General features: G+C 39.5%; 1 protein-coding gene across 6 annotated transcripts in view; it reads left to right on the top strand.

Annotated features, from left to right (window-relative positions):
• The window catches only part of LOC112652600 (uncharacterized), a 430,970-nt gene that overhangs the window by 298,006 nt on the left and 108,323 nt on the right, over window positions 1-24,641 (top strand). Inside the window, exon 11 of one of the 6 annotated variants that reach the window (XR_007409448.1) lies at window positions 14,104-14,292. The exons of the other annotated variants lie outside the window; for them this stretch is intronic. The gene's annotated coding sequence lies outside the window, so the exon portion shown is untranslated. The remainder of the gene's footprint in view (window positions 1-14,103; window positions 14,293-24,641) is intronic. 6 annotated transcript variants of the gene reach the window in all.

Here is a 24,641-nt window from a genome sequence, read left to right as displayed (position 1 = left end):
TACAGCCTGAGAAAGCCTTCCCCAGTTGAGGCCAAAGATAAATATATGTGGACGGAAGCAAAGTGGGAAGATGGCAATGCTGCCTGCATTGGAGATGCAGGAAGAGGACCATCAGCTGAAGAATGCCAGAAGCCTCTGGAAGCTTGAAAAAGCACAGAAATAGACTCTCCTCTAGAGCCTCTGGAAGGAACACAGCTCTGTGAACACCTTGGTTTTAGCCTGGTGAGACTTTTGTCAGACTTCTGACCTCCAGAATTGAGAAAGTAAATTCACGTGTTAAATCATTTGGTTTGCGGTAATTTATGATACAGCGGTAGAAAACCAACATGCTACCTTTATCCTTACCTGATGTGAGGCTACAAATACACATTTCTAGTGCTCAGAGGTAAAGACTCAGAACTTTCTGGAGGTGAGGGCCCCAAATCTGCATTCTTAGCCAGCACACAGCAGGTAATTTCTGGCACGCTAAAATTGGAGACGCATGGAGTGAGTGTGTCTTCTGCTCTCCTGTGTGTGACAATATCATCCTCCACTTCCTCAGGAAATAGAGATTTCTAAAAAATCTTTCTAAAAATTGTCCACCAGTTTTCCTCTAAAACTAGAAAAAAAAGAAAAAGAGAAAAGAAGGGGAGGGTAAATATTTCCTCCCATGTTTGAATCAGAGTGGGGTTTGCACACAGATTTGACTGTTCTTGTAAAAGGAGCTGCCATTTCTTTTTGTCTTGGAAGGTGTCTAATTACAAGCTGGGGTGGAGGCAGCTGTGTCTGATGGGGGTTCCAGACTCAATATTCTGGGTGTTAGTTAAGCCCTGCTACTAAACAAATTTGAATGAGTGTGTCAGCCTCTCCGAGGCCCCTGTCATCATGGAGATACTAATACCAGACTGAGCGTCAGAGATGATGTTTGCAAGAGCAATGCCGAGTTTCCTGCATTGACCTGTCACTCTTCACTAGGGATCAGACCGGCTCTGCACAACCGGTGTTATCACTTTTCAAAATGTACCTCACCACCTGATGCAGTTACTAGATGGGGATGCGTGGCTGACATTTTGTCCTGACACCAGCTTTAAGCAGGAATGAACGCATGGAAGATTGCACACCTGACTTGCCAGATGATAAACGATTCCCTTCTTATTGGTGAGGCAAAAGAACGGAGTTATCCCTGAGATTTTATTAGATTTAATGGGAAAAAAGCAAAGAGCGTCTTACAGAGCAGCCCCAGAGTGGGGTATGATGGAGGTTATTTTAGTGCAGGTGTGGGCTCAGAGATTGGAGGAATGGAGTTTAGTCTCTCTCCCTTCTAGTCTCTGTGTGTAGGTGTGGCAGGGCTTTCATTTTCAAAATAAGGATTTTTTTCATGCAATTATATCCCTAAAAATAGTAGTCTAAAACTCACTACTTCACCAGAAGAAGTAAAGTTTAACAAGATGTTTCTGAAACTAATTTCCAAAGAATGATGATGCCTCTAATGTGACATTCTGTATTTTCAGCAATGATATAAGGAATCAGTATTAATCAGTAGGGCACCAGGAATTGGGTTTTTACCTTCCCACATGCCATGTATTTTTTTGTATAGCTCTTTAGATGATCCTACTGGACATTCTTGTAGATTTGGTATGTATTTATTAAAATTACATAACAATGTAGATCGAGGGTTTTAGCCTTTTATTTTTCATTGTTGAAGAAAATAGTGAAACTCACATGGAGATTTTTAAAACCTCAATCCTTTAGCTCAAGCTAGAATTACCACACAACCCAGCAATTCTAAGTATATAACCAAAAGAGTTGAAAACGAGGACTCAGATATTTTTTTTAAGTTTTTTTTAAATTTTTATTTACTTATGATAGTCACAGAGAGAGAGAGAGAGAGAGAGAGGCATAGACATAAGCAGAGGGAGAAGCAGACTCCATGCACTGGGAGTCCAACGTGGGATTCGATCCCAGGTCTCCAGGATGGCGCCCTGGGCCAAAGGCAGGCGCTAAACCGCTGCGCCACCCAGGGATCCCGGACTCAGATATTATATATTGACGTTCATGGCAACATTATTCCCAGTAACCAAAAGGTGAAAATAACCCAAATGTCCACCAGTGGATGAATGGATAAACAAAGTGTGATCTACACATACAATGGAATATATTCAGTTTTAGGAATGGAGTTCTGACAGATGCTACAATGTAGATGTTCCCTGAGAACATCCTGCTAAATGGATAAGCCAGATACAAAAGGCCAAGTACTGTATGACTCCACTTCTAGGAGGCACTTTCAGCTGTTAAATTCATATAGGCAGAAATTAGGATAGTGTCACTATGGGGTGGGGTTGTGGAATGGAAGCAGCATTTCAGTGTGGGAAGATGAAACCCTTTGTAGGTAGATGGTGGTGATGTTGCATAGCAGTAGATGTACTTAATGCCATTTAAGTGTACGCTTAAAAAGGCAAGTTTAACGTTATGTATATTTTACCAGAAAAAAATTTTTAAAGAGAGATTGAAAATTTGAGTCATGGGAAAATTTTGGAAACATATGGTGGTTGCACAATAGTGTGGATATAATAATGCCATTGAATTGCACACTGGAAAGTGGCTAAAATGGTATATTTTACATGACATGTATCTTAGCACAATAATAACAAAATCCTTATATGCCATGCCATCACTTTATCACAGGATGCTGGTCTGTAAAATGGACATAATTACACCACCTCTATAGAGAAATGCTGAGTGTGACTCAAGTGTTGCCAGCATTGGGCTGTATTGAGGCTACCTGGCATTACTGCTGAAACACCAGACTATGGAAGGCGAAGCTTCAGCTGCTTGACTTACGGTGTTGACAGGCTCTCGGGTGTGTGTCTCAGTCATTTGGGGGAATCTCAGTTGTGCTGTGAATGGTTGCAGTGAAGCCTCAGAAGCGCGTCTCCTGTCCTGTGCCAGAAGCTTCTTATCATACAACTAGAAGCCAAAAGGCATAGAAACCCATGCAATGAAACCCATAGGGATTGGACTGTTAGAGCATAAATAGGGTAAGAACTGGTAGAAAGTGCAACCAGGCACAAAGAGGGAAAAACCAACACACATTGACACTTAAAGTGTCTTCAAACTCTTCTTTCTTTCCAATGGAGCTTTGTGAGCTGAGACATTGATCATCCTTAGGATGGTTTTCCCATTTATCTGCTACTGTGGAACCTACAGCAGCCCTGGTCCTGTGTTCTTTCCTGCCTGGGCTTTAAATGTACCTATTTATGGCCCCTTTGATCATAATCCCAAGCACGAGCTCACCACTCGATGTCAATAACTCCTATTGATTGTGCTCTTTGTAGGAAGCATTTCCTTTCCCTCTATTTGCCAGCATAATTTGCTTGTTCATCATCATCTGTCTCTTGTATTTCATGACTAATAAACATGCGAGATGCTGGTTTGCCAGTATTCATTACTTTTCTTATGCCTTCCACATTTGATAAAAATAATCTTAATTCTTCCTAAACTTTTTAAGCGTAAAGACTCAAATTTTGACACGTTTCATCTGCACATGTCTCTTGACGCTCCTTATTTTTGATCTACGTTTGACCTAATTGTACCTCTTTTAAAATAGAACTATGTTCAGGACATTTTTTCCCTATCTTGGGCTCCTTGACCAAATGTACTAGAGTTTCTCAAAAAGCAACCATTGTAGGGAGAGAGTGGTAAGGGAGTTATATAAGGAGGAGGTTCATTAAGGCACCAAACATACACCATAGTGTCTCTAAATTTTTCTATATCCTTCCATTAATATATTCAAACATCTTGTACACATTTTCGATCTTGCCAAGCTGATGGCTTTTTAGGGCTTTTGGTTATTAGCTATTTTTCTTGAGTATCTCTGGGTTGTACTCCTTCAATTATTCCCTTCTGGGTTAAATTGTATCAGGTAGCTCATTCACAGAAGAACCCTATTAGATTACTCTGCTTTTTATGTTCCTCCATAATTTTTATTAACTTAATACATTTGCATCAACTTTTACTACCTGTGTACTTACCCTGTCCCTGAAATCATTAATAAATACCTTGTGCAGCATGAGTTTTGCTAACATGCCCCTGTTGGGCATCATGCTAATAGGAAATCTGTGTGTTTACCTGTCAGGTCCCAGAGTTGAATCTTCGCAAATGTTTACAATCAGTATCTCCATTACTTAGCAGATGATGGCGGATGATGGCCCGGTGCATGGATCATCTGATTGTCCTGTGTCTCTTGTAGTAGTTTCCCTAGCCTTTCAGAATTACTTTGTTTTACACTAGTCTATTGACAAAGGGCAAAATGAAGGGGAAAAACTGAAAACAGTATCTGGGCTAGGACAAGTGTAAGGAGAGTGAGGCACTTGTCTAAGGTGCAAAATTAAAGGGGGTACCAAAAAGACTCAGGCATCAGGATGCCTAACATTAGGGGCATCAGTTGTGTGGCTCAGTTGGTGAAGCATTGGACTCTTGATTTTGGCTCAGGTCGTGATCTCAGGATCGTAAGATCAAAGCCCACATTAGGTTCTGGGCTGAGCATGGAGCCTGCTTTAGATCCTTCCTGCCCCCTCCTGCCCCTTCCCCCGCTCACGGGAGCAAGTGTGTGTATGCACTCTCTCTCACACAGACATTGTAATGCGGTATGTTCAAAAACTGAATTAGTAATGAATGCCCGTGGTTTGGCTGCCTGTTTTTATAAATAACTTTTTATCACAAAAAGGATTATGGAATTCTGCCTTTATTTACAATTCTGGGGCTTTTGCATTCATTTTAATTTTTAAATCATAAATAGTCATAAATAATCATTAATAATTTTTAAATATTGCATTACAATAGCTTGATAAATCTGAGTGCTTCAGTGCTGCCTGATACTTTGGGCCAGAGGCTAGGTACTTTCTCTAGTCCTAACCCTGTAGTGAATATTGCCAGTCAGAAACCAGAACAGAAAGATAGTCAATAACTTTAAGAAGGAAAAATGGATATTAAGCAGCTTTTAAAGGATTTATAAAATTTACTTTGGTTGGTTATCAACATAGTTAGATTTGATGGGGGTGGGAGAATAAGGAGGGGTGTGAGTTTCTTTTTGGGGTGATGAAATGCTTTAAAATGGATTGTGGTGATAGCTGCAGAACTCTACACTAAAAAGCATTGAATTGTACACACTTTAAATGGGTGAATTGTATCTTAGTAAAACTGTTACAAACAAACAAAAAAAAAAGGAAAAAACAAAACCAAGCAAGCAAAAAGTGCAAATTGGATCATGTTTACATTATTTCAAGAACTGCTTAACGTACTTGGTGCTGTATTGACCTAACTGCACCTCTTGTTTATTTTTATTTTTTTTTATTTTTATTTATTTATGATAGTCACAGAGAGAGAGAGGGGCAGAGACACAGGCAGAGGGAGAAGCAGGCTCCATGCACCCAGAGCCCGACATGGGATTCGATCCCGGGCCTCCAGGATCGCGCCCTGGGCCAAAGGCAGGCGCCAAACCGCTGTGCCACCCAGGGATCCCTGCTCCTCTTGTTTAAAATACAATTATGTTCAGGTCATTTGTCTCCCTTCTTAGGCTTCTTAATAGAATGTATGTGTTTTGTTTTTTTGCATCAAGCATTTTGTGGGGTGGTTGTGGTGGGAGAATTATGTAAGGAGGAGGTCCATTAAAGGTCATTAAGGACTGCTTGATGCACTTTGAATGAATTCTGTATTTAAAGCATTAAATAATAAACATGCAAGCAACTTAGTGTATGTCTTCCCTCCAAACTCACCAGTCTGCCAGCTCTTCCACTCACCTGATTTACCCAGGGACCCCAGGTTGGCTAACCCGAGATGGGTTGCTGCTCTAGATCTGGGACAGGAGCAGGGGGAGGAGCAAAGTCTCTCCAGGCTTTTTCCAAGGTCTATCCTGAAAGGAACTGGCTGTGGAACTTCCCCAGAGCATATTTGACTTGAAAGGGACCTTGATGGTTCATTGGACCTATGATGAAGAGACTAGCGGTCTGCAGGAACTGGCATGATGCAGCTGGCATTATGTGGCACTGTGCTGGGGAAGGTAAATGGAATTAGAATGTTGCACTTGTTCACTTGTCTGCTTCTACGAAAAGAATTAAGGTTGGGGAGAAGGATCTGGGGGAACAGATATTCGTTGAATTCATACTCAATCATAGGAGTATTCAAGGACTTTCTTTTTGTTATCCCATCTTCATCTTAGATTAAATCTATGCCAATTCTTTCATGTGTGTAAGTGAGATATCTTAGCTGAACTGACTTGAATGGATGACTGACATTTAAATGTTTCTTCATTTGTGGCGAAAAATGTGGAAATATTTGTTGTTATGTTTAAATCGATTATAACTAGGGCAGCCTGGGTGGCTCAGCGGTTTAGCGTTGCCTTCGGCCCGGGGCGTGATCCTGGAGACCCAGGATCGAGTCCCATGTCAGGCTCCCTGCATGGAGCCTGCTTCTCCCTCTGCCTGTGTCTCTGCCTCTCTCTCTCTCTCCTCTGTGTATTCTCATGAATAAATAAATGAAATCTTAAAAAATAAATAAATAAATAAATAAATAAATAAATAAATAAATAAATAAATTGTAACTATATTAGGATTCTAGGTGTGTGGTATTTTCAGGGAAGCTTCAGAAAAATCTTTGGACATTAGCTTTTTCTTTGGAAATTTTAGGGAAAAAATCAGTGGTGATTTATTTTAATTATATTTTCACTTTCTCAACTTTGGTTTTATAGACAACTACTCCTTTTCCTTTAAAGTTAGCATTCTTCTTGAGAGGTATACTTTCCCAACCTTCTTGAGTAACTTGAGTAAATGCTGAGTTTGAACAAATACCCATTTTCAGAATGATAGTGGTGATGATAATAGATTATTTGTTGAGTGTTTTCTCTGTGTAGGTCAGGGTTTCTCTGCTTTGGCATCAGTGACATTTGGGGATGGATAATTCTTAATGTTGAGGGGCTGTCCTGTGCATTGCAGGATGTTTAGCATCAGCCTTGGCCTCTACCCACCAGATGCTTATGGTATTTCATTAAGTTGTGACAACTGGAAATGTCTCCACACATTGCCAAGTTTCTGTAGGGGTAGAATTGCCCTGATGGAGTGCTACTAGTATGGGCACTGACCTAAGTGCTGTAGTAGCATCATCTTGTTAACTCACATGAAACATATGAAATAAGAACCATTGCTATCCCCATTTTTTAACTAGGAAAGGGTTAGATCCTCAAGAACTTCCTCAAGGTCACTCAGCCAGTACATTTGGGAGCTTCACTGGATGGATGCTACTTCCTAATATAGAAGAATAATAAACGCAATTAGAAAACCTGTATGATGGGAAATGGATTGGCAGTTTTGTATGAAATTAAATACGTACTTAATATACAACACAGTAATACCATTACTTGGTATCTGCAGTAGGAAAATGAAAACTTATGTTTCCACAAAAACCTATACCCAAATGTTCATAGCAGCTTTGTGACAGCCAAAAGCAGGAAACAACCCAAATACACCTTAACCTGTGAATGGATTTTTAAAAGTTGCTTTCAGAGAGACAGTGTTTGAGATGCTAGTCCACTGTCTTCCCAGTTTTGATCTCACTGAAATAAATTCCTTTATTTCTCAGACACACACACAAGTTGGTAGCTATAATTGTCTACTACTCAGCAATACAATGAAACCTACTATTGATACATGCAACAACTTGGATGAATTTTAAGTACTTAATCTTGCATGAGAAAGAAGCTAGTTTCAAAGAATGACAGATAATATGATTACATTTATTTGACATAGCTGAAAAGACAAACCATAAGTGATGAGAACAGATCCATGGTTGCCAGGGGTAAGGAATGAGGGGTGACTATGAAGGAGTAGCACAAGAAGGTGTCTGTCTTTGGCAGCTACTGAAAAATGTATGCTAAACTTACATTGTGTCTTGACTTTTTCTTAGCTCCTTTAGGCTATACATGTGCATTTTAGTTTATTTTTCACACTTTTAGAGCTGTCTCTATTTTAGGAAGTGTAGATTTATGCTATTCTATGGCAGAGGTTAGCAAACAACCACTAATGGGCCATATTTGGCCTACCATCTGTTTTTATAAATAAAGTTTTATTAAAACATAGCCACATCCATTCATTTATGTGTTGCCTATGGCTGCTTTTATGCTACAACAGCAGAGTAGAATATTTACCATTTATCTCTTAACAGGAAATGTTTGCTGACCCCTTGCCTATAGTAGTATTACCTAAACCAAAGAGTAGATCTTTGTATGGTTTCAGTATAGTAAAAAAACAAAAACAAAAACAAAAAAACAAAAAAAACACTTAGATTGTTTAAAGGAAGATTTAAGATCTTTACAAGGTCTTTACCTTGTGTACACTGTTCCTCCCCCAAATAATTAGAGTGTCCCCTCTTTCCTTTCCTTCATGTATGTTATTTTCTTTTAAATGGCCTCTACTGGGGCACCTGGGTGGTTTAGTCAGTTAAGCTTCTGCCTTTGGCTCAGGTCATAACCCTAGGGTCATGGGACTGAGTCCCGCATCAGGCTCCCTGCTCAGCAGGGAGTCTGCTTCTCCCCCTCCTTCTATTCCTCCCTGCTCATGCTCTCTCTCTCTCTCTCTCTCTCTCTCTCTCTCTCTCTCCTTCTCTGTCTCTCCCAAATAAATAAATAAAACCTTAAAAAAATAGATGGCCTCTACCTTTCGGCAGTACACATTTTATTTGCAACATAATTTGCAACTATCACTCCTAAGAGGTGAGAGAAACCATAAATAAACATAATCCAAACATGATCTTGAAACATATTTCAGCTCTCTTCTAGCTATCTACAAATTGGCAAGAAAATCTTATGTGCAAAAGCTACTTTTATTTTATAATTTTCTCCTCATCTGGCTCTTATTTGGTACAACTTTTTATTTTGTAGATGAGTCAAAAGGGTAATAGTGGAAGAAAGATAGAATAAACTACTGACCTGTGTGATTTGAAAACCAGGCACTTTCTTCAGTACATGAGATTTAGTAACATTAGTATTTGTGCAATATATACATTTTTGTTCATGCATTTGAAATATCTTTTAAAATATTCTTCTGAAAGGTCAATGAAAGTAGCATTATTTATTGGCATTAAGTTTCAGTTTCTATTTTTTGTCTCCATGATGTACAGAGTTCTAATAAGTGTTTATAATTCACTAGCATGCTTACAAATACCAGTTCTTTCAATGTGGTTTGGAAAACAAATATCAGGGATGCCTGGGTGGCTCAGCGGTTGAGCGCCTGCCTTAGGCCCAAGGCGTGATCCCAGAGTTCCGGGGTCAAGTCCCACATCGGGCTTCCTGCATGGAGCCTGCTTCTCCCTCTGCCTAAGCCTCTGTCTCGCACGCGCATTCTCTCTCTCTCTCTCTCTCTCTCATGAATAAATAAATAAAACTTAAAAAAGAAAAAAGAAAACAAATATCAGCCTTGGTTTTTCTCTGATGACCTTACTGTACTGATCAAATATGGTCATGCCATTGGTTGGGACCAATTGTGAGTCACTTTCAAGCCAATATAAAACATCTAGATGGAAGCATATTTTCAATTTCTGTTATTTCAAATGAAATTGGAACACTGTGTGGCCCTTTCTCTTGTCCTGTCATTTTCTCTGTTTGAAAATAGAAGATAAAAGCTGTCAATTCACTTAGACTTACAGCATGTCAAATACATAAGGTGTAGACTTTTAGTATCCAAGATATTGCACCTTTATAACCACAGGCATTAGAAACTAGAAAAATACCATGAACTGAATACTGAACCTCCTGCAGACTTGGCAGTAAGTTCTTTATATGTATTATCTCAATTAATATAATTTTGTAGGTACAATAGCTACATTTTAGAGAATAGATAATTGGCCAGCGATGATGAGTGATTTGCACAAGGACAATTACTTTGCTCTTTGCCTGTCATCTTTTCACTATCCCACCTTCTAGCTGAGACTTTGAGATAAATTACCATGGTAGGGAACTTACTGGCAAGGTACCTTTCGTCATGAAGCAGCATCAACATCTATGAGGAGTGTATTAGCATGGCACCTGTGGTCATTCCCTATGGCAATTATAACATGATTTCCACTAAAAATACTTGAAGAATGGGCCTCTAGTGACCTTTTGGTTAAAGACCAAGATTATTATTACTATTCAACAAAAATTTATTGAGCTGTGTAAACTTTGTGTTTTCCTTGGTACTAAGAAGGGTTCCAAAAGCCATAGTCTTTGTCATATGGAAGCTAATTTGGGAGGCAAAATTGCTCCATATGGATCTGTTATACAACATAGTCTCTTTCTAGCCTGCACAGTTAATAACTAGTATCTGTTGTGCTTCATGTTCTGCACTGGGAGCTGGAATACAGTGATGAAATTGTCCCCGTGGGGCTTGTCTTGCAGCAGACAGAGTCAGTAAATAATAGAAATATAGACAAGGAATCCCAGACTAATACATGTGTTGAAGAGAATAAACACTGTGAGAAAGACTAGCTAGTGGGGACAGCATACTTTAGATGGGATATCTAAGGAAGGAAGTCTTTCTGAAGAAGTGTCAATTAAGATGAAATCTTGAGGTGGCTTGATGTCAAGATGACCACCATCAATAATTCTTCTCTCTCTCTATGCATGATGTTTTCTCATTAAGAAGAGTCCATATCTTCATGCCCTTAAATGTGGGCTGACTTGTGCCTGCTTCGATCAATAGAATATAGCAGAACTGACATTCTGGGACTGCTAAGCCTCAGTCAGAAGATTCTTTGCAGCCTCTACTGAAGGTCTTGTTTCTTTTCCTCTGTAAGGCACTCTTGTAGGAAGTTTGTCTATTCCCAGTCTACTGTGCTGTGAGGAAGCCTAAGTTTGCTATATGGAGAGGCTCTGTGGAGAGAGACAAAGTCATGCTGGCTAGCCACCAGCTATTTCAACCATCCCAGTCCAGGCATTAGATATGCAAGGAAAAGAGTCATTACAGCCCTAATAAACACTACCCAGAAAAGAACCAAGACCCCTCACATGTGGCTCATGCCATCTGCAGCTGTTTGAGCCACCCCAGCTGAAACCCCAAATATTGTAGCACAGAAACAGGCCATACCCTCTGACCACTGCTTGAATTCCTCCTGACCTACAGAATCATACACCTAATGCAATAGTTGCTGTATGAAGCCACTAAATTTGGGGAAATTTGTTGTATAGCAATAGTTAGCCGACAAGCTAAATGTGAGAATGTGCATCCACTGATACCATATCTTGTACTAGACTCTAAGTATTGGCTATGTGTAGGACTATTCATACCCTTGAAAAGCTCACATTTTAATAGTGGATGGCAAGACTCACAATTATAGCAGGGAATAGAGAATGGTACCTGGTAGGATAGATGATTACAAAGGATAGGCACCTAATTAACTAAAAATAAGTGATGCTCTATTTACAAGTAACAACTGATTCAATAGAGAAGGTAATGGTAAGGACAGTAAACATAAGAACACAAGACTGCAATCAACGGTACTAGTGGGAATCTGCAAATTTTTTAAAAAAGCATTTGAAAAAAATGTATGTAGTGTGTGTTACTCTGGGTTTGCCAAGAAGCAGACATCAAGGCAGTGTTAGACTCTCTAAGATCTTATTAAGGAAATGCTCATGTGAAAGGAATTGGGAAGGAGAAGATTCTGGCTTCAATAACATCTTACCCCAAATGAAGGAGAAAGAATATTGGGAGAAAAGGAGGAAGAAGCCTCCTAGACTGCTATGAACTCTTAGGAAGTTACAGCCAAGCCATTAGGGAGTCCTGGAGCAAAAAGGAGTGCCGTATCTCCCAGAAATTGGTCTGTGTCAGTATTTCCATCACGCTGAATCATTGGTGGGGAGCAGTGCATGGCAGGCTTCGTGCAAATACACTGATAGATTGTGGAGCTGGGGCTCTCACCCCACTATGTTCCCTACAATGGGAGTTCAATGAGTCACATCTTCATGGCCAGCATCTAATGATAAAGTGCTTGGCTTCTGGAGACAAAGTGGAGCCACTCTGGGAGAGGAGAGCATGAAATAATGGACAAGACCAGATTTCAGCTTTAAAAGGATCCGTCTGCAGCTGTGTGGAGACAAGATTGGAATGAGGAAAGTCTGGAGGTCGGAAAAATCAACAAGGTGGTTTTTGGCAATAATTCTGCAAAGATACGAATCTTTTTTGTAGGTGACTGAGGTGAATGATTTGAGAAATTTGTCCAAGGCAAACTTAGGTGGCCTCCAATCAGTTTGATGAGGTCAGGGGATGAAGAGAAAGTGTGAACAACAGTGGTCCTTCATAGCTAATGACAACACAGGAATGTGTGGACTCTTGCAACAGAGATCTATAAGGGCAGAGGCTGGACACATGACCATCTGCCTTAAGGACACGGTGAGGAAGCACCCCAGGAGTTGTTTAAAAGTGTTTTGAAGTTGAGAGGAAATGGTGGCACTGGAGATGATGAGCCAGGAGGCAGGGACAAACATAGGAGTGACTGGGAGATGGCCCAGGGACAAGACTTCTAGAGACCTGTGCAGACCCCAAGCCACTGAAATGGTGCCTGGAGCCGCAGTTTGGATTTGAATGGGAAGGAACCAATAGAGTACAAGTTGAGCTGGGAGAGGTTTTGCAGAGAACTAACAAAAGCCACACGAAAGCTAGAGAGGTAGCAATGGATGATGACTGTAGAGAATTCATTCCATTCAGCAACTGGGAAGTCAGCAGTCACCATCAGACATAGCAAATATTAGTTAAGCAACTATTATGTATGGAGGTAAAAATTCTAAATTCATAGCAACATGCTGCAGAATATGGTGTATTATTTTTCTTGTTAGCTTTCCAAAGATCTTTTCCATAATTATGTCTTTTAATTTTTCTCTCTACAACGTCCTCATCACTGGTGGTATCATTTCCATTTAATAAATGAGAAGAGACAGAATCATCACACTGTGCTCAGAGAGTAGTTTAATGATGGAACCAAACCTCAATGCCAGGTGCTGTGATTCCTGTTTTGCAAGGAGGACCACTGCCAGCCCGCCCTCCCCTGTTGACCACTGAGGATGCCACCCTCCCTGCTTTTGCCCCTGCTCTTTCAACATCATCAGAGTTAGAGACCCTATTCACACATAGCAAAAGGTTTTTAACCTGCACTGATGTTTTGCTTTCCTGTAAAGTTTAATAACTTTATGGTGAGTCTGTTATGCACTGTTGCAGATGGGTTAGCTTCTGCCTGTGTGCAGTGAAGAACACTGTATAGAATTATTTCTTGTGTCTTAATTGTCCAAAAATGAAATGAGTCACTGAACTTTGAGAAGTTTCCATCTCTTGTTACAGCTATTAGACTTCACCTTTCATGAATGGAGAAACACACAGTGGAAAGTTTTAGAATGTGGTCTTTGTATCTGTTCATCAGGGAACCCCACAGTAGCTTGGATAATCTATTCCTTGTTTTTATAGACCATCAGATAAGTGCATTTTGCTGGCCATGGGTGCACACTGTTACCCAGTCATGCCTGCTCTTGCCTTTTCTCTGGCACATAAGGATGTGTTTCTCTTTGATGTGTTCCTGCTGTAAGCAAGTCTGCTGGGCTCCTTGAGAAATTCTGCCCAAGGTAGAATTTGGGTTGTCATGGTTTTTTCCCATGCCTGAGACATGCAGTTACTTCCTTTTCTAATTATCCTCATGGTCATATGGAGAGTTAGTGTTGGAAGGATTCTCAATCTAGTTACGTTGGGTCTGGAAATCCAGTTTGGATGGAAAGAACAGATTTAGCAGTTGAAATCAAATGTACCACTGGAGGTCTCATGTTCAAAGAAAAGATGGAAAAATATCAGGTATTTTGCAGAGATGTCCAGCACAGTAAGGGCACCATAGCCTATAGATAGGTTGTGTCATAACCAGTGCCCTACATTAGCACGCTTTCAGGAGGGCACATGCTCTGTGGCTGAGCGGGAAGAGACATTCAAACTCTTGAGGGCAGTTACCTTCTAAAAGTGCTATGTCACCTGCAGAGCCAGCCCCGTGATGATAGTTCCTTAACCTAGTTTTAGATCCTTCTGTCTTCATTGCTGACCTATTTCTTTTTTGGTGTCTCTTCCCCAGAAAGTATCCAGTCCTTGGGTAGCTCTTCTACATCTCCTTTTGTCTCAGGAAAACCATCTCAGAAACAGAATGTATGGATAACAGCACCTTATCTTTCCCATGACAATTGGCATTTGGAGACACTGATGATCAATGGAAAATTTATTACTATCAGTGTAATTTCTGACGTGTGATGCTGCAGGAGGAGGAGTAAGTTCCATGTAGGGAAGAACTTAAATCCTCCCATTATAGGTAAATGGATCATGCTCCCTAGAGGCACTCTTACACTAGCAAGGCAAATCAATAATCAGAATGCAATGCCTGTTACAGCCCAGGGAAGAAATGAGGTTAGAATCACAAAGAAGGCTAATCCCCTGCTCTTAAACAGAGCTGAAGAAATAAGGTTTGGATACAAATAACAAGTATATAGCCAAGATGAAGCTGATAAACGTCATTAGGAAGAAGTGTCCAGAGTGATGAGGTTTGTCTTATTACAGAAGCGTGCATGGAGAAGGCAGCCTTAGAGATGGGGGGGAGGGGATGGGTACGTTCTCAAACACAGAAATTGTGTCTTCCAGATACAGGGAGCAGCACAGAGCTCTACACAGACACTCAAAGTGCAGATTCTGTAGTAGAGACCACAACAAGCATTTAGGAGGCGGTTGAAAGCGATGGAAGGAGAAACAGAGGTGGAGAGACCCCCAATTTCACAGCACAATGTAAGGGAGGGAAAACATCCTTACATCACAGGGCTCTACGACTTACCAGCCTGTAACCACATCCAGAATCTCACAGCAGGTTGGTAAATTCTCAGCCAAAGCTGTAATAGGTTTGTTGAGGGATTATAAAAGGTTACTACTGTTTACATGGGCACACGCAATAGCCATTGACTATGAATTAAATAACACTGGAAGTACGGCAAGAGAAAAAAAAAAAAACACTTAAAAATGTTCAACGCTCATTGCTGTAAAACCCACTCATTTGGAATTTTTAATGGCATCCCCGCCTGGCCTGGAATTTACCTTTCCCCTGCTGATGAACATGTATATAATGAGCAAATTAATTATGTTAGCACAGCTCAGCCTTCTCAAGCATTTTAAACCAGGGTGGCATAGCTAATATTTGTAGACAAACATTAAGTGGATTCGAAAGGATTTCATCTACTCATGAGAGGAGGTGCCTTTCGGTAACTGTATCTCATCTGTTTTTACTGTTATTTCTGTTGAGGGTGTCTAGATACCACAAAAGGGAGAATAAATGGGTTGAGGCCTGAATTCCTTGGAACTTATGATATTCAGATGAGCACAGATATTCAGACCAGAAAGTCCCATGGTAAGTAGGCTTCTGGGAAAAGCCATAGAACTCAGCTGTGTTTCCAAATGGCATATAGAACCCGGGCTATAGTAATCTGCTGCTTTGGGGCTGCTGCTCCAGCATGGGGTTACTCTGACACCTGTGCTGCTGATGTGCATGTGTGGATGGTGCTCTTTCTGTGCTTGGGGAAGAGGTTCCCAGCCATGCTGTAGTCTGCAAAGTTGCAGCTTTTCACCTCAGCCTCACTGATGTAGCCCTTGATCCCAGGGTTGGGGGCTCCCTGTGCTCGGCCAATGATTTTGCTAGAACCAGCTTTTTCCTTGTTACCATTTAGGTCTTGTCATGAGCACAGAACACCAGCCCGGATACTCCTATGCTCAAAGGGTGTCTTCTTCCTGCCAGAAGAACTCCTTCATTTGAGCAGAGGTTCCAAATGCATTTAACTTGGAAGGAGACCTTTTTATGTTATCTCTTTGATATTTGGGACTCCTCAACATCTATGTAATTTAGCCAAATGCACTGATATCAGGGGGTTATTGTAAGGGTTGGAGTTGTCAAAGACACAATAGTGGAAGAAGAGGAGTTCTATTTACCCTTTTCCCAGGGCCTTCCATCCTACTTGCCTCAGGTTTGCTGAATCAAGTACAACTCAATTTGTACTTGGTAGAACAAAGATCTACGATTTCTACCTAGAGGTAGCTAGTGAGAATTATAATGAGAGAAAATACTAATCAATGTTGCATTAAGGCATTTAGTATTTTCTTGTCCTACAGCCCGCTTCCTAATCTTCCTTTCCTGCTGATAGTATTGTTTCAACTAGTCTTTGCATCTTTAGATTAAAAATATATAATAAAATATTTGAAAAACATCCTTTACTTCTATCACTTAGAGCTTAGAATGCTTCTATGAACAGTGACACAAATCTGTACTCCTGTGAATTATCTGAAAAATCATTGCAAATTTAGTAGAGAAAAATATTTAAATTTATATTCAGAATCTGATATTTTCCTTGAGACATTCTGATGTCTGTATGATAATGTCTTTATTCGCTCCTGCTCACCCATTTGAAAAAATGAAATAATATCCACACCATTGAATGTGAGGGAGAAGAAATCTTTGCCTGCTGTCGATTCTCTATTTCTCCACTTCTTATCCCATTCATCTTTTCCGATGCTGGTTCTGAATGGAGTGTCGCACATAACCTCATTCCTCCCTAACGCCTCGCCAAGTGATGGTTTGGGCTTTGAAGAGGTTTTCAGTGGCTCATTTGTGAAGACCTGAGGAGTTGGGGCTGCCTTCTTCCAGAACTCCTTCCAGTGACTCTCTAATGACCTTGTAATATATTTACTGTAAGAGCGATGATTCTGTCCCCTTCAGGTTCTGTTTCCTGCTAAGGTGTTATGGGCCTTTGCTGCTGATGAGGAGGTCAAATGCTATAATCAGTGCAAACCTCTCTGCAATCACATCAGACCACTTCTTGTCTGAGCCTTGTTGACTTTCTGATTTGAGGCAGATGAAAAAAGTTTTCACAAAGCATATGTATTTTAAATTTACTTTTCTATAATCATTTGTCCAAATTTCCAGTGAGATGAAGTGGAAAGGGTAGGGGAAGAATCATATACATTAGACCTCCATCAAGTGTATAGCAGAGCATGAAGGCTACTCTGAGTAGAGTTGCTCCCACTTAGGAGAATGCTCTTGCTGGATATGCAGACTCCACATGCACCAAAAAAGGAATGTCTCAATCAAATTTTATTGTAAAGCATAATGTACATCTATAAAGTATCATAGGAATAGTTTTGTATGTAGGTCACAAATGCCCAAGAATAGCAAGCCTGTTTGGAATGAAGAGAACCCAATCATTCAAAAAATATTTACTGGGGGATGAGTGATGTGCTAAGCATGGGTCTAGGAACAGCCAACTCAAATATCCAATACACAGAGGAGTTTCCAGCCCTTAAAAGATTTCCATTTTGTTATAAGTGACACTGATGATAAAGAAATTGTATCATAATACCCTATGGAATGTGTCAATAGGGTTAAGTCCAGGGTGTGATAGAGCAAGTGGGAAAAAAAGTAAGCTATGATGATAGCAGTGGTAATGTGGTGAAGAGTGAGGTCTGAGGAAGACAAAGAAGAAATTAATCTGTGATCTAAAAGAAGAACAATGTTGAGGTAGGTGCAGTGGTGTTCTGTAAGAAACACCATCTCTGGGCAGCCCTGGTGGCTCAGCGGTTTAGTGCCGCCTTCAGCCCTGGGCATGACCCTGGAGACCCGGGATTGAGTCCCACGTCAGGCTCCCTGCATGGGGCCTGCTTCTCTCTCTGCCTGTGTCTCTGCCTCTGTCTATCTGTGTCTCTCGTGAATAAATAAATAAAAACTTAAAAAAAAACAACCCACCATCTCTCTGTAGCTCATCACACCATCTTTTATTCTCAACCTGTATGACAAGTGATTTTGGAGAAACCATGACTTACTGATGCCCATTTCCCATCAATTATAGAAATTCCTCTATAGCAAAAAATTATCAGGATGTTCTTCTGGGTCTTCTGGATGAAATTCTTTTTCCTTAAAGGATATTTTCCAAAATATATTTTGAGAGAAGTCATCACATCTTCCCATTCTTTGGTTATCCCAGAAAGAAGAAGATGTATCCATACTTGGTACTTGTCAGCAAATGTATTTTGTGAATTTCTTGCCACAACGTTCATGGATCCAGGTTCACTTTTAGACGTTAGAATTTTTTTAAAAAAGATTTTATTTATTCATGAGAGACACACAGAGAGAGGCAGAGACACAGGCAGAAGGAGAAACAGGCTCCCTGCAGGGAGCCTGATGTGGTACTCGATACCAGGACCCCAGGATCATGACCTGAGCCAAAGGCAGACACTCAACCACTGAGCCAGCCACCCAGGTTCCCTGATATATTAGGATCTTAAGTGAGAATCTTCCCCTACCCCAATTAAGAGGCTGGGGAAAAAGAGCTGCTGGCCACTGCCTGGGGTTAGGACTTTTAGCCAGGTTTAGAAAGGCTTAAGGACACATACGCAGTGTCAAGACCAGAGATTAGACTGAGTCATCCAGGCATTCAGGGACAAGGTCTGCTGTAGCTGAATTTCCCTGTCACACAACAGCAACCTTGAAATGCCATTATTATATCTCATCTTGACAGATTTGGGGGGTGTGTATTAGTCTATACTCCAGAGAAACTTAATTAATAAGATGTGTACATACAGATATTTATTATAAGGAGTTTGGCTTCATAATTATGGAGGCTAACAAATCCAAAATCTGAAGATAGACCAGCAAGTTGGAGATCCAAGGAAGAGCTGAAACTGCTGCTTTTGGGTCTAAAACCGTTTGTTGGCAGAATTTCTCCTTGCTCAAGTCAAGTCAGTCTTTTTGTTCTCTTAAGGTGTTCAACTGATTGGAGGAGGCCCACCAACATTATGGAGACTGTTTGATTCATGGTTTATCAATTTAAATATGAATCTCACCCCAAAACACTCTCATAGAACATCCATAAAAATCTTTGGCCAAATATTTGGGCACCATGGCCCAGCCAAGTTGACATATAAAATTAAGCATCACAGAGGGTTTGAGAGTTCAACCAGCCATGATTAGACACAAGGAGTAAGCCTAGAGAGAGGAGAGATAGGAAAAGAGAAAAGAAAAATAAAAATCAGCCCTTCAAATGAGCCACAATCCAAAATTCTAAAACATGAAAATAAACCAATTTCTAAGGATCTAATATAGTCAATAAAATCAACATTTAAAAAATTAATTAACTTGAAAAGAAAAGAGCTCCATAAAGCATTCTGATTGTTTTAAAAGTAATATATTTAAGATGCCTAAATGAGTTAAAAACGTCCTTTTTAAAAGGGCAGGGAAGTTACTGAGGTACTCAGAAATAAGCATAGAAAGAGACCACAGAAAAATTTAGCAATTATTCATAAGTAATAAGACTCTTACTACACATATTCAAAGAGAAATTGGTAGTTAGATATTGTTACAACATTAGACCAAATAGAATGGTAAGAAACAAGATTTTTAAAAAGAAACAAAAATATAGAAGAGTAGCTGTGAGATTCAGAGCCAAGATTGAGATCCTTTAATATATATATATATTTTTTTTATTTTTTTAATTTTTTTTATCTATGATAGTCATACGGAGAGAGAGAGAGAGAGGCAGAGACACAGGCAGAGGGAGAAGCAGGCTCCATGCACTGGGAGCCCGACGCGGGACTCGATCCCGGGTCTCCAGGATCGCGCCCTGGGCCAAAGGCAGGCGCCAAACCGCTGCGCCACCCAGGGATCCCTCCTTTAATATTATTTAATAGGAGTTTCATATAAGATAAATGGCTGGAGCATGAGTGAATGTGAATGAAATAATAGCCAAAATGATTCAGAATTGCAGTCTTCATATCAGAAGTGCACTCTGTGAACTGAAAAGATAAATATAAGTCCATTCCATGGCATGTAATAGTTGCAAACCACTGAGAATGAAGAGAAATTCCTAAGCTACCACAGAGAAACCAAATCGCCTGCAAGGAAATGACAATTCAACTAACCGCACTTCTCATCTATGATAATCGAGGTAAGAAGGAAAGCAATTGCTATCTTAATATTCAAGAAGCATCATCAAATAGAGGCATTTTTTTTTTCACATATGGAGTTTATATACTATAGAACCAGCACTTAAAGAAATATTCAAGGATGTTCTTCATTAAGAAAATAAATGTGGGGCAGCCCCAGTGGTTCAGCGGTTTAGTGCCGCCTTCAGCCCAGGGTGTGATCCTGGGGACCCGGGATTGAGTCCCACATCGGGCTCCCTGCATGGAGCCTGCTTCTCCCTCTGCCTGTCTATCTCTGCCTCTCTCTGTGTGTCTGTCATGAATGAATAAAAAAAGACTTAAAAAAACAAAAGAAGATAAATGTGAAGGTAAGAAAGATGAGGGGGATCAAGAAACGAGTACAGAAGTGGATGGAAATATTAGCAACTAATTTAATTAAATGCTAAATGTAAAAATAGCATTTTTCACTAAATATTGAAAATAAAATCTCTAGTAACAATAGCAAGGCAGGAATGCAATATTTTGATGAAGTATACAATTGCTAGTTAACTTCAGACTTTATAAGAATTAATTAACCTCAGATTTTATTTATTTATTTATTTATTTATTTATTTATTTTTAAAGATTTTATTCATGAAACACATAGAGAGGCAGAGACACGGCAGGGGGAGAAGCAGGCTTCCTGCAGGGAGCCCAATGTGGGACTCCATCCCAGGATCCTGGGATCACGCCCTGAGCCAAAGGCAGACACTCAACTGCTACTCAGGCCTCCCCTGATTTTATTTTAAATTAATGTTTAGTATATGTAACCATGTAAACAACCATGATAAGCATGATAAATAACCAGAATAGAGAAGAAATTAAAAGGAAAAAAATGTTAAATTAAGAAGTAAATAAAAAGAAATAAGGAAAGAGATACAATGACAATATAAAAACACAAGATAAAATGGTGGAAGTAAGCCCCAATGTATCAGTAATTATTATGAGTGTAAATGAACTGATCTACTAAAAGTACAGCTATATATAAATGACATAGCTAAACAAAATTAAGAATGATATTAATAAAAGAGAAAGCTAGTAATGCCAATATTCCACGATAGAATTTAACGCACGAATTTTAGTAAAATAAGGTGGTATATAATAAACACAAAAAGGCAAGTCTACTAAGAAGATACAACAACATGATATAGTTATGTACCTTGAACTCCAAAAAAGAAACTGTTGGAATCACCAAGAGAAATGGACACATTCATTATTAGTTTAATATTTTAAGATGTTTTTATCAGAAATTGGTAGGTCAAAATAACAGAATATTAGAAAGTAGATGGAAGGTTTTAACAATAACATTAAGAAGCCAGGTATGTTAGGGATGCCTGGATAGCTCAGTGGTTGAGTGTCTGCCTTTGGCTCAGGTCGTGATCCCAGGGTTTGGGATCAAGTCCCACATTGGGCTCCTTGCAGGGAGCCTGCTTCTCCCTCTGTGTCTTTTCTTCTCTCTCTCTCTGTGTCTCTCATGAATAAATAAATAAAATCTTAAAAAAAAAAAACAGGTATGTTATGCATACAGAATTTGTACCCTGTATATTGAGAATGACCACAAGGCAGTAAATTGGAAATCAACAATAAAAAGATAGTTAATAAAATTCCATGTGTTTGGGAATTTAAAAATATACCCCTAAATAACTCATGAGTTACAGAATAAATAACAATGGCAATTAAAAAATGCTTAGAACCATAACAACACTAATGATACTATAAATCAATTGTATGCTACCAGTATCTGGGGAAAAAAATGGAAAAATCAATACTTTTCACTATGCATCCATCCATTCCCTAATAAATCAAGGTCATATCCATTTATACAACTCTGCTACAAAAGGTTTGTTGGAAGCATTTTTAATTGATGGCAACTATTTGATATTATTGATTCTAATCAAGATTCTCATTTTGCCAACAAAAGTATGAATCACTGGTTGTCCAAGCTTAGCATAAAGAAATGTTTGTGCACATAATTTTGGAATAAGTTAAGAATCAAAGTGCAAAATCACTGGGAAGTTGTTGTAAGCAGTTCCTGTGGCAGGGAAGACCGTTCATGTCAGCCCACAGCAAGAGAAAAGAGTACCTAACAACCAGGTTTATCATATAGGAAACATGGGGAAGATGCCAAGACTGCCTTAGTGAGGTGGGAAGAACATTCCAACTGCCACTGGGAAAGGTAACAGTGGAGAGCACATGGCAGCAACTTTAATATGTATTCATGGCCTGTGACAAGTCAGCAAACTCTTTCCTTAAAGGGCTAGATAGTAAATATTTTAGCTGTTGCGGGCCAGATGGCTTCAACTCAGAAAGCATTCATGGATAATTCATTATCAAGTGGATGTGTTTGTGTATCAATAAAACTTTATTTACAAAAGTGATGACATGGGCAGCCCAGGTGGCTCAGCGGTTTAGCACTGCCTTTGGCCCAGGGTGTGAACCTGGGGACCTGAGCTCCCCACATGGAGCCTGCTTCTTCCTCTGCCTCTGCCCCTCTCTCTCTCTTTCTGTGTCTCTCATGAATAAATAAATAAAATATTTAAAACAAAAACACACAAAAAAAACAAAAGTGATGACCAACCCAATTGAGCTTGAGGGTACTAGTTGGCTGGCCCCTTGGTCTAAAACAAAGGACCAAAATGGAAAACGTGAACTGGAAGACAATTGTTTTATCTTGATTAGTGTGAATGTTATCAGGTATACAGAAGTTTTGAATTCTTATTTTTTTTTGTCCTAAAATATCCTGTGTAGACTACATTAAATGTATTTGAATAAAATGTTCACAGATATTTAGGTTACTCTTGAGTTTACTCTGAGATTATCTATATGCTACTGTCATCAAATCTGGGTTTTTTCCCCTCCTTATTAGTGCTTATGGTATAGTAGAATTGGTAAAAATATTTGCATCCACAGTTATTAATTCTCGTGTTTTATAAATAATTGGCTGTACTTCAGCACTTAGTCTCAATTGACAGTTTATGGAAAATGATTATGTGCCGAACCACAAAAATAAGTGATAGAAAGATAAATAGATAGGGGCACCTGGGTAGCTCAGTTGGTTGAGCATCTGCTTCTGCTCGGGTGGTGATCTCAAGGTCCTGGGATAGAGCCCTGCATCAGTTCCCTGGTGACCTGGGTGTCTGCTTGTCCCTCTCCTTTTGCCTCCTCTGCCCTGTTCATGCTCTGTCTCTGTCTCTCTCTCAAATGAATAAATAAAATACTTTTTTTTTTAAAGAAAGATAAGGGACATCTGGGTGGCTCAGTGGTTGAGCATCTGCCTTCAGCCCCGGGGCGTGACCCCGGGGTCCTGGGATCAAGTCCCACATCGGGCTCCCCACAGGGAGCCTGCTTCTCCCTCTGCCTGTGTCTCTGCCTCTCTCTGTGTGTCTCTCATGAATAAATAAATCTTTTAAAAAAAGAAAAATAGACATATAGGTATATAAAAAAGTAAAATATTTCCCCCTTACATGTTTTAATGTATACAAACTTAAATAAAAGAGAGTTTAAGCTTTTAATTTTTTTTCTGAGATGCATTGTTTGCAATGTATATCATACATAAATGTGAAAAACTGCTTTCTCATGAAAAACTCTTATTAATGTTAAGTCTGGATTTTAAGTCTGCTTATAAGTCATGTAAGTAAGCTCTAATAAAAAAAATAGGGGGATCCCTGGGTGGCACAGTGGTTTAGCGCCTGCCTTTGGCCCAGGGCGCGATCCTGGGGACCTGGGATCGAATCCCACGTCGGGCTCCCGGTGCATGGAGCCTGCTTCTCCCTCTGCCTGTGTCTCTGCCCCGCCCCCCCCCTCTGACTATCATAAATAAATTTAAAAAAAAATTAAAAAAAAAATAGGGAGTGGGCCATGAAAGCCATCTCTGAATTTCCATTAACTTTTTTCTTTCTTTATACTGCCATCTCCATATCTTAATATCCTAAGCCGTTCACTTTCCCTGAATGAATGGCTAAATAATGGCAGTGTGATAACAGGAATATATCACTGTGATAAATATCCATTCTCTACAGATCATCTATATTGTCCTATGTGTGTAAAGGAAAATTAATTTATTTATATGTCATAAAAGACTGCTTTGATTAATGTTATTAGTGGCTAGGAATGGGATTCTGTTCCCTGAGATAAAAGAAGGATCTGTGATGTTAAACAGTATTCAATTGAAACTGGAGAGGGGAAAAACACTTAGTTTTCTTATCATTTAAATATTCATGTGTATGGTAACTGTTAGCGTTAAGAGAAAAATCATTTTGTGTTCAAAACAGAGGGAAAGAACAACTCAAAAATACATCCAACAGCATTAAAACATATTTACAACGAGTTTTATTTTGTGTGTGTGTATGTGTATGTGTGTGTATATATATATATATACATATATATATACACACATATATATATATTATCATCCATCAAAGAAAAATATAATTTATAGAAATATTCACTTCAATATATTGGTCTTTACAAGGCCCCTACAATTAATACTTTTAAAGTTGTTAGAGTTTTCCATGAAACTTCAACAGCAACCATAGACAGCTATGGAAGCAGAAAGAAAGGCTGGAAGGGAAGAGATTATACCCTATAAAAAGCACCAAAGCTCCCTGAAGGATCTTGGAAATAGATTAGCAC

This window comes from Canis lupus, chromosome X, assembly GCF_003254725.2.
Source record: "Canis lupus dingo isolate Sandy chromosome X, ASM325472v2, whole genome shotgun sequence".
Lineage (NCBI taxonomy): Eukaryota > Metazoa > Chordata > Mammalia > Carnivora > Canidae > Canis > Canis lupus.
This window is presented reverse-complemented; position numbering and strand designations above follow the sequence as displayed.